Source organism: Antechinus flavipes, chromosome 3 (assembly GCF_016432865.1).
Source record: "Antechinus flavipes isolate AdamAnt ecotype Samford, QLD, Australia chromosome 3, AdamAnt_v2, whole genome shotgun sequence".
NCBI classification, from domain to species: Eukaryota; Metazoa; Chordata; class Mammalia; order Dasyuromorphia; family Dasyuridae; genus Antechinus; species Antechinus flavipes.
The window spans coordinates 108,918,817-108,933,751 of record NC_067400.1 but is presented as its reverse complement, the minus strand read 5'-3'; the positions used below and the strand labels follow the sequence as shown (position 1 = coordinate 108,933,751).

The window sequence follows — 14,935 nt, the reverse complement described above, 5'->3', positions numbered from 1 at the left end:
ATTCATGGATAGTAATTACTTTCTGTCCTTCAGTAAACTTTATATAGGATGAAGTTGAAATGACAGTTGATTAATCACAAGAGTTCAATAACTGTATTTTTACTTTGGCCTACTACATATTTTCTTTCTTGACTCATTCTGTAATCAGATAATACATATTTCAGTATTAAGCTGTTATAATAGACTGAGTTGAGGCTGTATGGTATCATAGAAAGAGTACCAAATTTGGAGTGAACAAAGGCCTTGACTTTTCCCGATTATTTCCCAACTATCAAAGTAACTTTGAGACTTTGGGAAAAATCAATTGTATCTTCTATAGTTTATTTGTAAAGTTGGAAATACTGTAATACCTTCTTTCCAGAAGTCTGAATTCTGGAAAGTTAGAAGCAGTTAAAAAGAGGTTGTTTCCATTATCATCATATAATTGTGAAATTATATATAATAAATACAAAATAAAACTCCAATGTTATCATTATGTAATTTGTGTCCAGTATTTTTTTTAAGGATATAATGGAATTAATTCTTCTTTTCTTTGCAATAGCAATTTCTGTACTTTTTTGTATTACATTTTAATATGCAATTTTCTTTGGTAATGTTATTAAAACATCTTAAAAAATAATTATGAAGCAAATCAAATTACCAAGACACATTTTATCTAGAGAAAACATGTTTTTCAAATTAATAATACTACAAATATACCAATACTAAACAATTACTATTTATATATTCTTAAATAAGCTTTTTTTAAACTTGGCAAACAAAGTTGCTGTCAAATCAGATATGTTCACAATATTCACTGTTGTTTTTTATTTGTTTGTTTTTTTCCTGAAAGTCAATCAGTAGTAATCTTAAAACCAGATCTGAACTGAATACAAGATTTCTACTTATTTTCCTTTAAAAAAAAATCAGTTCACAATTTAAGTTGCTAGTCTTTAACTTGAAGAATTGCCATTTAAATAAATTCAAGATTCAAGATATAATTTACATAAGAATATAGGTGGAAGCAAGCCTTCTAAGGTGCCATTTTCCCCTGCCTAAATAATCTCACTGAAACATCATCTAAGGGTGCATTTTTTAAAACTTGACTTTATTGCCCCTAATTAGTACCTTTCAATGCAGTATTCTTGATGCCTGTTTTATTCCCTTGTTTCTCATACCTACCCTTGGGGATTCCCCAGCTGTTTGGCTGTCCTGTAGAAATTGAAATCTTACTTATTCCAGGCTGTAACTGATAATGAATCTAACTATTTTATGTTTTTCATGAGACAGATGTACAGCAGAAATACTCAAAAAGAGGCATATGGACCAAACTCCCTACTGGAGTGAAAATCAGATTCATCCCTGTGTTGTCTTTCCATGGTCTTGAGGTTAATTGTGCTCACAAACATTTGGTTATTGCACAAGTAAACTAATATATAGTTTGTGATAATTCTTAATGTACTTTTAATTTTTTGTAGTCATACACATGAAAATATGTGATGATTTGTTTATATGGTATATTAACATCCATAGAAGGGAAGAACATTTAAATAACTAAGTTTTGATAAAAATTATATTTGACTAATCCTTTGTTTTAAATAAATATTTGCCTTACCTAAAAACAATTATAACTGTAAGTCTATCTGAATTCCAAAAGTACATTTCACAAGGGAACATCTTGGAATATCATGCATTTTGCAAGAGAGTTACAGTTTTAGCTAACACTGAACATTCTTAAGGTTAAAATGATCTTTCATGATACCAATTTTGACTTTTAAGGATCTGGGTCTTCTTATATATTTTTCCATTGCAGAAGTATAAAAGGTTCATTAATTCAAGAACTAGATATCAGATACTTGCTTTGACAAAAGTCCAAAGCTAGTTTTTGCAAGGTATTCAAAAAAGAATTTTTATTATGATTGACTTTTTTTCAGTTATGTCCAACTCTTTATGATTCCATTTGGGGTTTTTCTTCACAAAGATACTGGAGTGGTTGGCCATTGCCTTCTACAGATTATTTCACAAATGAGGCTCTAGACTGAAAAGGGCTAAGTGCTTTGTCCAAAGTCACATACCTAATAAATGTCCAAAGGCCAGATTTGATTTTAAGATGAGTCTTCCTGACTTCAGGCTGGGTACTCCATCCACCATATCACCTAATTGCCCCTTCTAAAAGAAAAATGATAATCATTTCTCCCCCAAGAGTTTTCTTTCTAACAACTGTAGGTATAAGATAAGATAAGATAACATAGAAAGAGGTAATTTGGAAACAATTTACAAAAATTATGGACTAAATAATTTATTTGCTTCCAGAAAATTGTTCCTATCAAAGTAGCTTTTGGACATTTTGATGTGTATGTCACTACTACCTTCACTTTATAGTTCACACAATTGCATTTAGGGAAGTTAAATGATATCCAGAAGGTTAAAGAGACAAGTTACATTTTATATCTCCAGAAATGAGTTTTCTATTTCTTCCTTTTCCATGATAAGAGTTTTACTAAGTCTGAAGTGAAATTTAATTATTATTTTTAAAATACCATTGTTTAAAATTTATAAAAGTGTCAACAAAGACCTGGAAGCATTATATTTTCTGTAAAGGACAATGAGAATATGTAAATAGAAGAAATTAAGAATTAAGATCAAATAATAAAAGAAATGTTAGCAATTTTAAAATTTTGTTTTGTTTGTTATTAGTACTGTGGATCAGGGGGTAGAGATTTATGATCCCTGAACTAAACTTCAATTAAATTTAGCTTGAAGGTGATCAATTCCAGTGATCTCTTTGGATCTCACTATATGGAAATTAACATTTTTATTGTATAACATTTTTTAAAAGCTATATTTTTAAAACTTCCCTTTTGAAATAAATGGCTTTTATGTTGAAAGTTTTAGGTAGCATAATTATATTCTCAACAATGCATTTTAAATTTGTAAGACTAGAATTTGGTTATTAAGTAGAGGAAGGTAATCTCCTTGAACTTGTTCAAATTTGTGTTTGTTGTGGATTTTTTTTTTTGTTTTTATTATTCAAATAAGAAACCTTAATTTGAATGCCATCATTACTCCCCTTTGAATAAAAGTCTGCTACTAGAGATTAACACATCATACATTATAAATAGCACAGTGAAATGAGCTGCCTGTAAGTTAAATCCCATGCATCATTTTTTTCCCTTCAAGTAGAGAATGGATGGAAGCATTTGCATTTAGGTTCAACCATATATTTGTAAAATGGCACAACGATAAACTCATACATGTTTACTTTGATAGAAATATTCAAAAACAAACAGGCACATGGGTCCTGATATAATTCTTTTGAGGCTAGCACTGGAAATTGTTCTATTATCAGACTCAATTTTGATGAACTAACACAAAAGGATTGTAAAATGTCTTGAATGCATTGTAGCTAAATAGTTTTAATTTCAGAACAGCTCTTCAAATAAATACATAGCACTGATCTTTATATATGTATACATGACTGTGTAAATTTTAATAAGTTAGATGGGGGTTTAATATTCTCTCTGTAACCTTTCATTCTATATGTTAGTGAAATTGATCCAGCTGAATACTAAATATATATGAACACATATTCTAAAATATTGAAATAAAAAACTGGGAAAATTGAAGATAGACTTTGCATAACTGAAACTGAAAACACATTTTCTTCAAATTTATCAGATTTTTTTGTCCTTTGGCATAAGATCTACTATTAGATTTTCTTCTCTATCTCTGAAGGAATTTTGGCCAAGTTAAAAAGGTAAGGACTATGAGGAAAATTGCTTTTCAATGTGAATCGAAAATTCACAGTTCATGATTACAAAATTTACTGCTGATATATGGTCATTTGTAAGAATTTCCCTCAGATTTGTATAAACTTGAGTAAGTCACAGTGTCTTGTCCATTAAATGTTCCAAATTCTTCCTTTGAAAAAAAATTTTTGAAATACATGCAATTTGTATTTCTATGTTAAAAAGAAGCATAAAATAAAGCAATATGAGGACAACATTTCTGAAATTCGGTTCTAATATAAAGATAAATTTAATGGTATTTAACCATCACAAAAACTCTTTATGGAGTGACATATAGCAAAAATAATATTTCTCTGAAATTTAAATAATTTTTAAACTTAAAATGATTTAAATTTATACTAACAAAATAATCAAAATTGATTTGCAATTATGTATATTTAAATGAAAGAATTCATAGTTTACAAAATAAAAACTATTCAGAACTAGATTTTATGTTATTCAATTGAAAGTTGAACAGAAATAAAGGACTAAAAATATGTATCATTTTTATAGTGAGAAAAGAACTCAGGGAAGTAAGGAGTAACTCATTTTATTTCTGCCTTTTGGCAGAGATAGAAAAACTAAATGAACATCATTCTTTTTCAATAGTGACCCCACCTCTCTCTCCCAAAAAAGAAAAATCCAATCCTCCATGATTGGATAACAGTGAAAAACTCAAATATAAATGTCTTGACTTATTTGTGTTCTCTTGGCTCTGCCATATCACCATTACCACTTTATATTCCACTACCTTGGATTCTTTTGAAGATTTAGAGGGTTTTAGCTTAATCTGACTGACTCCACAGATCACTGGAACTTTTCCAAGAGCAAAGCTTGATTATGTCAACAGGAATGCACCATACTCTGGGGAGCACCAATGGGGTGTGCAGCAGCTCTGGGAGCTAGTCATGAATTAGTTTTATAAGCTCCAAAAAGGCAATTTCCAACAAAAACAAAGCTTTAGAATCTGCCAAAGGAAATTGTTTCTTTCTGGAACCAGTCCCAGATGATGATTACCTTTAGTAACTATGTAAGTTGAGTTGTCCTTTCATCAATATCTACCAGGCCTGGCTAGTCTGTTTCAAATTTTATAGGAAAAACACATAAAACACAACACATCAAACTTTTGAATGGTGTAATTTCAATAACATAGGGCTGTTAATTTTCATTCAAGTAACTGTATACACTCATACACACATATGTACATATCTAAATATATGTATATATAAGCTATATTAGAACTATATCAGTGATTCCAATTGTAAAAAGTGACAGCAATTGTCATTCTTATCTCATTTCAAATAATTTTACTCTGACCAAATTAGTTGATTTGTTAAGCAGAAGTAGAATTCTTAGCTCTGTATGCTTATAATCATGACAGTCTATAGTCAATCATTTAGCAATATATAAACTCCACATATAAGCAATCCAGACTAATGGCTTTTTAAAAAATCTATGTACAGCAAACGGTTACATACTGTGAAAGGATTACAGTGGTCTTAAGGGCTTTTATCAGGCTCACTAAAATCTGAAAACTGTAATTTGGTGGGCAGTTTTAATAATGTCTGTATTTTAAGTGGCTTTTCCCATAGTTTAAAAAAAGAATTCAACATCATGCATGCTTATTTCCTATTCAGGTCAGTATCTTGAAGTAATACAAAAGTTAAAATTATGTGTATTCACGATACATGATTTTATTGGGAGAGAGAGAAAAATAAATTAAGGTACATGTTTTAAAAATGACAAGATATAAGTAGATCTCATTTATCTTGGAGCACTATTTTGGGGTTAAAGTTTATTTTTGTTTTTTCATTACTTGATCCACAATCAGCAAAAGTGGGAAACAGTACACTTCAGTTATGTCCTCTAACCATCTTTTCTGTACCTCAGAGCGATATGGAAAAGAATGTGTTTAAATTATAGAGTTGCAGTCAGTATACGTTGTTTCTTTCCTACTACATCAAAAAAAAAGAACTAGAATATACAGTTCTTCCCTCCTTGATTTTAACTCAAGAAAAAGTAAAATTTAAAGTAAACCATCTCTGGTTATGTGACTCACAGCATGATAAGAGTGAGTAGATGTGATTACAAAAAATAAGACTGTCCCTACCCCTTGAAGAGTAAGTTTAACAAATCATAGTTTTGATCAGTCTTTCTACCTGTAGCTCATTCTTTCTTTTTCTGTGGCTTTAATATGAAATCCAACAGTTATATACCCTTAAAGGAGCTAATTCTGCCATTCTTACTTTGGATTGCTGTGATATCAATTCCTCTCTTCCGTTCTCTACAATCTCCTCTCTTTCCTTTCCTCCCCTCTATGAATGTATATGTGTTTAAATACTAAAATGTACACACACAGGGTGATAAATATCAATATACTGATACAGATTTTTATTATGATACTATTATTCCAATCATTCTTATTTATTTATTTGTTGTTATTTATTGTACTTTAGTTATTAAGACTAGATTGCAATGAGAGGAAGGTAATATGGCATAAATAGATAGAAAATCAGCTTATAGCCAGAAGGACTTGCCGGATATATTGACTAATAATCCTAGTCAGGTCACTAATGCTAAAAAAAAAAAAAAAAAAAAAAAAAAAATAGTTCCTGATGGTGTTGGTGAAAGGAGATTTGTTAAAATGGTGTTTTCTATGCCAATGAAATCACAGATCTAGATTCTCTGCCCCCACCCCATCCAAGTAATATTCCATAAAGCAATGTTGTCAAGATAAAATAGAAATGAGGTAGGGGGACTAAACTATATGTAAGAATTCCTAGGGGCCATATGTTAACTTAGAAAACCACACATGTTTGCATATATTTTTTTCAACTAACATACAGTAAAATGAGGTAGGAGGTACATTTTAATATGGTTTAGCCCTGTACTCATTATTGTTATGAGCTGCAAGAAATTCACATGGTTGACATTTCTGCCATATAGTGATATTTTAAAGGTATTTGTGAAATTGATATTTTTCTTTAATTCTTTGATCACCTAAAAGGCAGACATATTTTTCTAGTTCACATTCAATAAGGCAAAATCTAATTAGATATATAGGAAGACAGTAAAGATATTTTAAAAGCTATCCTGTTCTTATATGATACTCTAGAAAAATAGTATGCTGGAGATTACCTGTTTGTTTGTTTTATTCCAAGTTTTTCTTAGAATGAATGCCTGCACTTTGTTCATTATACCACTCAATTGTCAACAACACTAAAATCTAACAACATAGTCCCAGATGTTATGTGGGGCCTGTCTCCAAACTGGGGTAAATTGATTTTTACATTCTACCCCCACTAAAGCTGCCCCGTAGTCCTGGGACTCACATCAGAAGCTTTGGGTGACTGAAAGCTGCCAAGTGTGTTTGCCAACAATTCATTTGTACATTTTTCAATTTGCAGAACCAGGCCTCAGACTCAGTTTTTAATTTGGTGATTTAGATGAAATCCTATTTGGGAAGATCAATGAGAGGTTAACTGAAGTCTAGGCAGCTGCGGTGGTTAAAAGTCGACAGCTTTGATTTGACGCCAAACTGACATCTAGATTGTATTTTCCTTTTTAACATTGCTTCAGCTTCCCTGCCTGAAGCAGCATCACATAATGACACTGTTCTCAAATACTGATGTAAAATATTAGTGGGCTTAGCATGGTTTCCTTTATAGTAATTATGATTAGAAAAAAATTAATTTATTTAGTGAAGCAAAATGTCTCTAACAGTTCCAGAAGTAACTTTGCCTTTGGTGTTCAGGTATATAGGGTTTCAAGTGTTATGGGGCCATGGTTCCTGCTTTTTGCCCTGCCCCAACTGAAATCAAGTGTGTGATTAAAATCCTGCCATTCTTGGAATGTGAAAGAGGCACAGATGTATTTATATAACACAATGTGCTGCATGCAAATAAATAACAATAACAACATGGACCCTCTGCCAAACTAGCATGCTGAAAATTAATGTGTACCATAAATTCATGGGGTCCAAAGGGGGACCCTTACTCTGGGCTAGGATTTCATCTGGGGAAGGTTTTGTCCCTGGCAACTTTGATCTCTGCTTTGGTCTAGGACTACTTTGTTTTTGTTTGTGTTTTCCAAGACAGTGCCCTTTGGCACTGAATTATCCCTTAGATATTTTCAGTTTTTTGCTTTTTTTTTTTTTAAATGGCAGCTGCTGTTTTATTTTTGTATATTTTCCAGGATTTTTTTTTTATTTTGGCACTTGTGCCCAGAGGCACAAGTTTTGTGATTTTAAATATTGAAAATTTATAAAAACAGAATGATCTGTAGCTCTGTTGAACCTATTTGTAAACAATCTTATGTTTATTTTAGAGACATCATAAGCAATATCTAGAGTAGGAAAAACAATGAAAATCATGAGGTTAGAAAGCATGCAATTTAGGATTATTTATACTTTTTATGGTAATAGATAATATGATTAAAGCAAAGTAGTATGAAATTTGTTATTAATAATCATGAATAAATGAAAATATTTTAAATTTATTGTATAGGAATAAATGGATAATTTCATATCAGGGATTAAATACTTCCATATTGATATAAATGACTAAATACTACAACCTTAAAGAGAAACAATTTCCTTTAAAGAGAAATGAATCAACACAATATATTATATAGAAACATTAACATAGCACTCAAGGGAAACATTAACATAGTACCCAAGGAATCAGATCTGAAGTTGAAGAGCTAGGAAAAAAAAAAGGTGATTTATCTTTGGGAATTTGTTTTTTAATGACCCTAAGCTTCTACCTGAAATGCAGATTTATCTTATTGACATTACAGAAGCAATAGAGACTCAGGAAAAGGCTGTAGGATGAGATATCAAAGGATCTGGGTTTGAATCTCAGCTCTGGAAGTTACTGCCTGTGAAACCTTGAATAAATCACAATCTCTCTATATCATAATTTTATCTTTGAAATGAGATTTGATGACCTTTAGTATGCCTTTCAGTTCTAATTAAGTCTATATGAGTCTTCTAATATAAGATAATACATATTCTGGTGATGTCATATGATTATGAATTATGGAGTATCACTGTCTCTAAGGAATGAAGTTTCATAGTGCAGAAAGGGCAGTGGATAAATGCATGATGTGGCTATGAGTAAGATATGGCATGCTTCCATTCAGTCAATCAATAAATATTTATTATGTGCCTACTCTTTTTTTTATGGATTATAGGAGGCCAGGATAAAAGACAAAAGTATACCATTCCTGATCTCTTAAGAAACAACAATCTAATATGGAAAAAAAATCATATATATACATATATAGACACATATACATATATTATAAATATTTATATACATATACATGTGTATATAAATACACACACACACATACATATATAATTTTCCAGGTAAGGAATTAGCACCTAAAGATGGAGGTGGAGTGGGGAAATTAAATACAAGGAAGTAATTTAATTGAGTCTTGAAAAACGTAAGGATTCAGAGGAGCAAAAGGAAAAAGGGATTGCAAAAATGTTTAAGAACAGCTAATACAAAAACCTAGAAAATGAGAGATGGAATATCCTATGTGAGGGAAAACACCTTCATCTTGGTTGGTTGTAAGTATTTATAAAAGGGATTGATGTGTAATAAGGCTGAAAATGATGGTTGTATTATAGGAGAAAGAATGGAAAGATTATAGGATCATGGACAAGTATTTGAAGAAGGGAGTTAAAGCATCATCTTGTCCAGGGATTCTCATCTGAGATCCAGACACGCACTGAAGCTATGGATAGATTTCACAGGCTTTTAGAACTAAGAGGAGGAAAAAAATCTTTCTTTTCCTTAACTTCTTCCTCCAATTTAGCATTTACTTCAATGATTTAAGAACCATTATTCAAAGAAGGGGTCTATGGTTTTCTGGCAGAAGGCTCTGTGACACACAGAAGGTTAATTGCCATTGGTTTAGAACGGCACCCTCATTGGATAGGCTTGAATCTATAACAGTAGATGAAGGACCTGAAGGGATGAACTTCCATGATCCAATGTTCTTGCTAAACAACATTTAGATAGTGAAATTATCTGTATAAGGAGATTAAAGCTAGCCATACATCTTGAAGCTAAGATAAAGTTCTTTGTAGAACTAAACTTAGAAAGACCTATTTTTCCTTTGTACAATGTTGATAAGTATGAAGAGAATTATTATGGGCTATAAAAAGAAGGTGATATTCCCCTAAGGACCTTCCTTTCATTTTATCAGTTTTGAAACAATTTAATTCTGCCCTGTACAATGTCTGGACTAGCTCTCTAGAGGACCTCGGGACCAACCTGAGTCCTTGGTCTTAGTGGAGGAGTGATGAAAGCAGGAGAGCCACCACAAAGCTGGTCATAGATGGAGTCCCGAATCTTCTCTGTGTCTGAGACTCTTCTGTGTCCATGGCTGAGAGAGAGTCTTCTGTGTCTGAGACTCTCTTAAATGCCTCAGTATTACATCACTACAGCACAATGAACATGTGCCATTACATCACCATATCACAGTAAGTATATGTTTAGAGAACCATTATTTCACACTGAGTAGATGCTTAACAACAAAAACCCTGCTGTCCTTGATTCAAGTACACTTTTTCAGAGTTTCATCCCTCTACAATATTTATTTTTAATAATAAAGATATATGTATTAAATATTATAAAAATCACAGACACATAATACCCTTTTATTGAAATTTTCATTCATCACTTCAGTGGGTCAGAGTACTGTTTGTTTTTTGTTTTCAACTGAAAGACAAAAGTTGCAACAACAGCACTGAGATTTTTTTTAATGGAATCAATAAATATTTTATATTTAAATATGAAATCAAACCACTAATAATTTCTGAATTATTGATGAAATTTTATGATTTGGGGTCATCGATACTTTTCTGATAAACTGAAATGTAAATGCAAATTCCAGAATTCCAGAGTCATAAAATAAAACTAAGGGGTTTTTTATAGTGGTTTCTGAGAGATATCAGATTATAACAAAATAATAACTGAAACGTAAAGTACTGTATAGGAGCAGATTAATTACAAGATGTAGTTCCATTCCAAACTATAGCAAATAAATTAAGTTTGAATTATTTTTAATCTTCAAATAAAGACAAAGATTGTTAGTTTCTTTAATCAGAAAACCAGAATATAGATTTAACTGAGTATGATATTAAGGGGCAGGATTACCTTTGGATTTGAAGAAGAAGCAAATCAACATGAAGTGAACATATTTAAAATACATATATAACATCTATCCTTTTATGTTTTCTAATAATAATAATTCCTAACATTGATTAATCACATACTTTAACTGTTACAAATATACTTCTTATTAAGGCAGAAAATTGCATTAATACATGTTTTTAATTAAACACATAAGGAGTTTATATTAAATTAAAACATTGGGAGTTTTCTACCTAATCCTTCTTTAATCATAGAGTTCAGTTGTTTTATTTTATTTTATTTTCAGATCTAATTTAATTTTAAATTATTTTCTTAAAAATAAGATTCTTTACATTTGTATTGCTATAATAGTTTTCAAAGCTTTCTCCCTCCAATATAACATTAGATTCATCTACTAACTGTGTGAGATAAAAAAGGTAGAGTAGGTTATTATTTTTCCTTCTTCAATGAAAATGGAACAGCCTAAGGGAGGTTAAATGATTTGCCCAGGGTAAAATAATTAGAAAAATGATTGTAGAGCCTAAAATGTGAAAGAGCCTAGAGGCAAGAAAGAAATAACTAAAAAAGATTCAACTAAAAGTTTTGGTCTTAAGCCTTCAATATATGCATCAGCACACCTTCACCAGTTGAGAATTCGCTCTAACTATCCCTTTTTCTTTGGAAAAGTCATGGATTTTGATCACCTCTCTCCTTAGACTGAATATTTATCATAGCTAATTTATGTTACTATGATATACTTCAAGTACCATCAATAAAATTTATTTTATTCTCAAAATTGCTTGAAATTTAGGGTTCAGTATTCAGTAATTCAGATTCACACTGACAAACATCAGTTAAATGTTTACTCAGAGCAAGACACAAAAAGAAAGGGTGACAATATGTAAGAGGTTCTCAATTCAAGTTCTAATCTGCTGAAAAGGCTATGTTACACTAACTTTACTTCAGAGAAGTTTTTATTTTTTTTTGTCATGTATTCCTTTATCAATATGGTGTTTGGTGAATTCTGTGGACTTTCCTCACAATAAAACTTTAAATTCAAAAAATGAAATTCATTATATTATACAGGAAATAAATTACAATGATACAGTCTTATGAAAAAAAGTTATAAATAGTTCAAAAACCTGTAGCAATCTGGTAAATTCAGTGGACTTTTCTCAGAATAAAATTTTAAATTCAAAAAATAGAATTCATTATATTGCAAGGGAAATAAATATAAATATTTTTATCAAAATACATACAAATAGTTCAAAAACCTCACTTTAAGAAACCTTGCTCTTAGTCTGCTAATGATCTGAAGGGATTCCCACTCTAGACAGTGCTGACCAAAAAACATTCAAGACCCAGAAAGTGGCAGCTGAAGTGTTGAAGGAAGATAAGGATTCTGAAAAAGGATGATAATGAGGATAGTGGACAATCTGTGAAAAGGCATGGAAATTTGAGATAAAATGTGATGTTCAAGAAACTAGCTAGTTCACTATGGGGCAGGGAAGAGAGAATGATTGTGAGAATAAAATAAGCATGGGAAGATTGATTGCTGTCAGATTGTGAATGGTTTACATGTCAGCTAGAAGAGCCAAATAAAATATGTAAAAACAAAATAGTAATTGATTTTATGAATGTTAATTCAAAAAGGTTCACACTCCAATTTCACTTAAAATGAGTGACAAGTTTCTATAGCAGATATTTCTATATACACTTGATCTAGCCTATTCTCACTTCCTCTCTTATTAGATTATTAATTCCTTTGCATTTTTCTATACTTTAATTGTAATGCCTACTCACAGTGAATACTAGGAAAGACTGAGTAAATTACTTTTAGGCCTGACATCTATAATTAGTCAGGTAAGTATCATGATGCACAAAGCACTGGACCTGTACTAAGGAGATCCTAGAGCCAGTAAGACTAAAATTCAAATTGAAATTCAGACACTTTATTATCTGTGTGACTCTGGGAAACTCTTTTTAACCTCTGCTTGAATTTCCCCAAGTATAAAATAAGGATAATAATGGCTTCTAACTTACAGGATTGTTACGTTATAATGATAATATTTGTGAAGTGTATAACAAATTTCTTGGCACATGGTAGGTACTTAATAAATGTTTTTCCTTTCCCTTCTACTGTGACTATTTGTTATCCTAAAAATTAATCAAAAAGATTGTTTACTTTAAATTTGATCTTTTTTGAATATAAGAATAGCAAATATTGTTACATATTCCAGTCTCTTGATAGAAACAAGAAAAAATTATCTTGACAAAAGACACTATACAATGATTCTCCAAGTCCCATTTGTATTCCATTTTCTTTTTAAAATAATTATTATTGCTGTATCAAGTTATTTTCCCAACCTACTCCTTTCTTCATTTTTCTTCTTTTTTACCAAGAACCTCTTTCTTCTATTTTTAATATGCTCATTTGGCATTTATAAGGATGAGTTCCTGATTTATGGGCATCTAATTTATTTTAACCAACCTCTCCAATTTCATATTTTTCTCATGGGTTTTTTTTAAACTAGTGTTTTTCATAAAGATGATTTATAATGCATATTATTGTTTAGAGTTGTCCATGGTCTCACCTTGAGAAGTCAATTGACTAACAAAATTAAGACAGACATGAGTTGGAAGAAGCATATACCTTGATAATTGGGTAGTAACTCAGTATTTGCTTCTGTTGTCAAAGAGAGTGGCATTATTATTTTATAGCAGTTTTTACTTTGTCAGGATTATAATTTTATATTGTGTCTAAAATGATTACTTCAGCAGAATTTAGAAATTATGATGCCTTTGGGCTCAAGTTTTCTCACAGACTGAACTTTGAGGGCCAAATTATAGAATGGAAAATGTGGATAGAGAGGAGCTGAAAGAGGATGATGTTGGTATTAATAAGAACAATATCATGATTTATGTCTTTTTTCCTGTGTGTTCATTTATCTATCACCCACGTAAAATAGGAAGTGGCTATTATTAGTCTAGACATAATTTTTTTAAATATCAGAGTGTGTTTGCCTCTTTGCCTACTAGTTTTTTAATATAGTATTTCTACATAAGCAGAATTTCTGAGCTTTAAAAAAGTTTTAGAGAACATATGAAATATAATAATTCAGTTGTGTAACATTTTAATATTTATAAAATACTTTTCTTAATGTACATTCTCTCCCTTTATCTTAGCAATATCCTTGTGAAATATATATTTTTTATAGATGAAGAAACCTTACACATAGTAGTCCTAGGATCACCTAGCAAGGAAGTCTCTGATGTAATTTATAAATTTGAGTTGTTTAGACTTTAAGAAACCTTAAACTAAATATCCTATCACAATGTCATCAACTATTCAAGTCCCTCATTTTATAGATAGAAAATTGAGAGCAAGATAGATTAACTGGCTTATTTAAATTTAAAATTTTGGGAATTATAAAAGAAGACGAAGGAAGTTGCTGGGACTGGGGGAAAGAGTAAAAATATTTTTGTGAAAATTTTAGTATTTGCAATGTATACAATAAAATAAGATATACATCTGCAAAAAATCATCTTTTACATTTTAAAGAGAGGCAATTTGACCAAGTGAATAAGATGCTGTCATTGAAGAGAAGATCTAGGTTCAAGTCTAAACTATAAAATACTGGCTATGTGTTACATTATAACTCTAGTAATATAACTTATTAGTGTTGTAGACAAGTCTCTCAAACTTTGAAGAGAGAATACGTTCTTCCTCTTTCAAATATTAGAATCCCTAACTTCCTTTAAAATTTGATGATGTTAAGTTATGATGATGTTAAGAAATGTTAAGAGGATGATCTCAGAAAACCCTGTAACATCTTCCATAAGCTCATGAAAACTAAGTATATATACTTTAATTAGGTGTAAGCAAAATACTTGCTATAATTATTTATGCCTTATTGTTTATATTTATGTATCTATTGTATAATTATATAAATTTATTATTTATATATAATTGGCAAGATGTTAGTACAGTGATTTGGATTCAGAACTTCTTGAAGGAAC

General features: G+C 30.7%; 1 protein-coding gene and 1 long non-coding RNA gene across 7 annotated transcripts in view; one reads left to right on the top strand and one right to left on the bottom strand.

Moving 5' to 3' along the window:
- Positions 1-10,317, bottom strand: part of LOC127553296 (uncharacterized) — a 108,429-nt gene extending 98,112 nt beyond the window's left edge. Inside the window, exon 1 of the long non-coding RNA XR_007951714.1 lies at positions 10,055-10,317. This is a non-coding gene — a long non-coding RNA (uncharacterized LOC127553296). The remainder of the gene's footprint in view (positions 1-10,054) is intronic.
- Positions 1-14,935, top strand: part of PCDH9 (protocadherin 9) — a 1,035,500-nt gene that overhangs the window by 449,827 nt on the left and 570,738 nt on the right. The window lies entirely within an intron of this gene.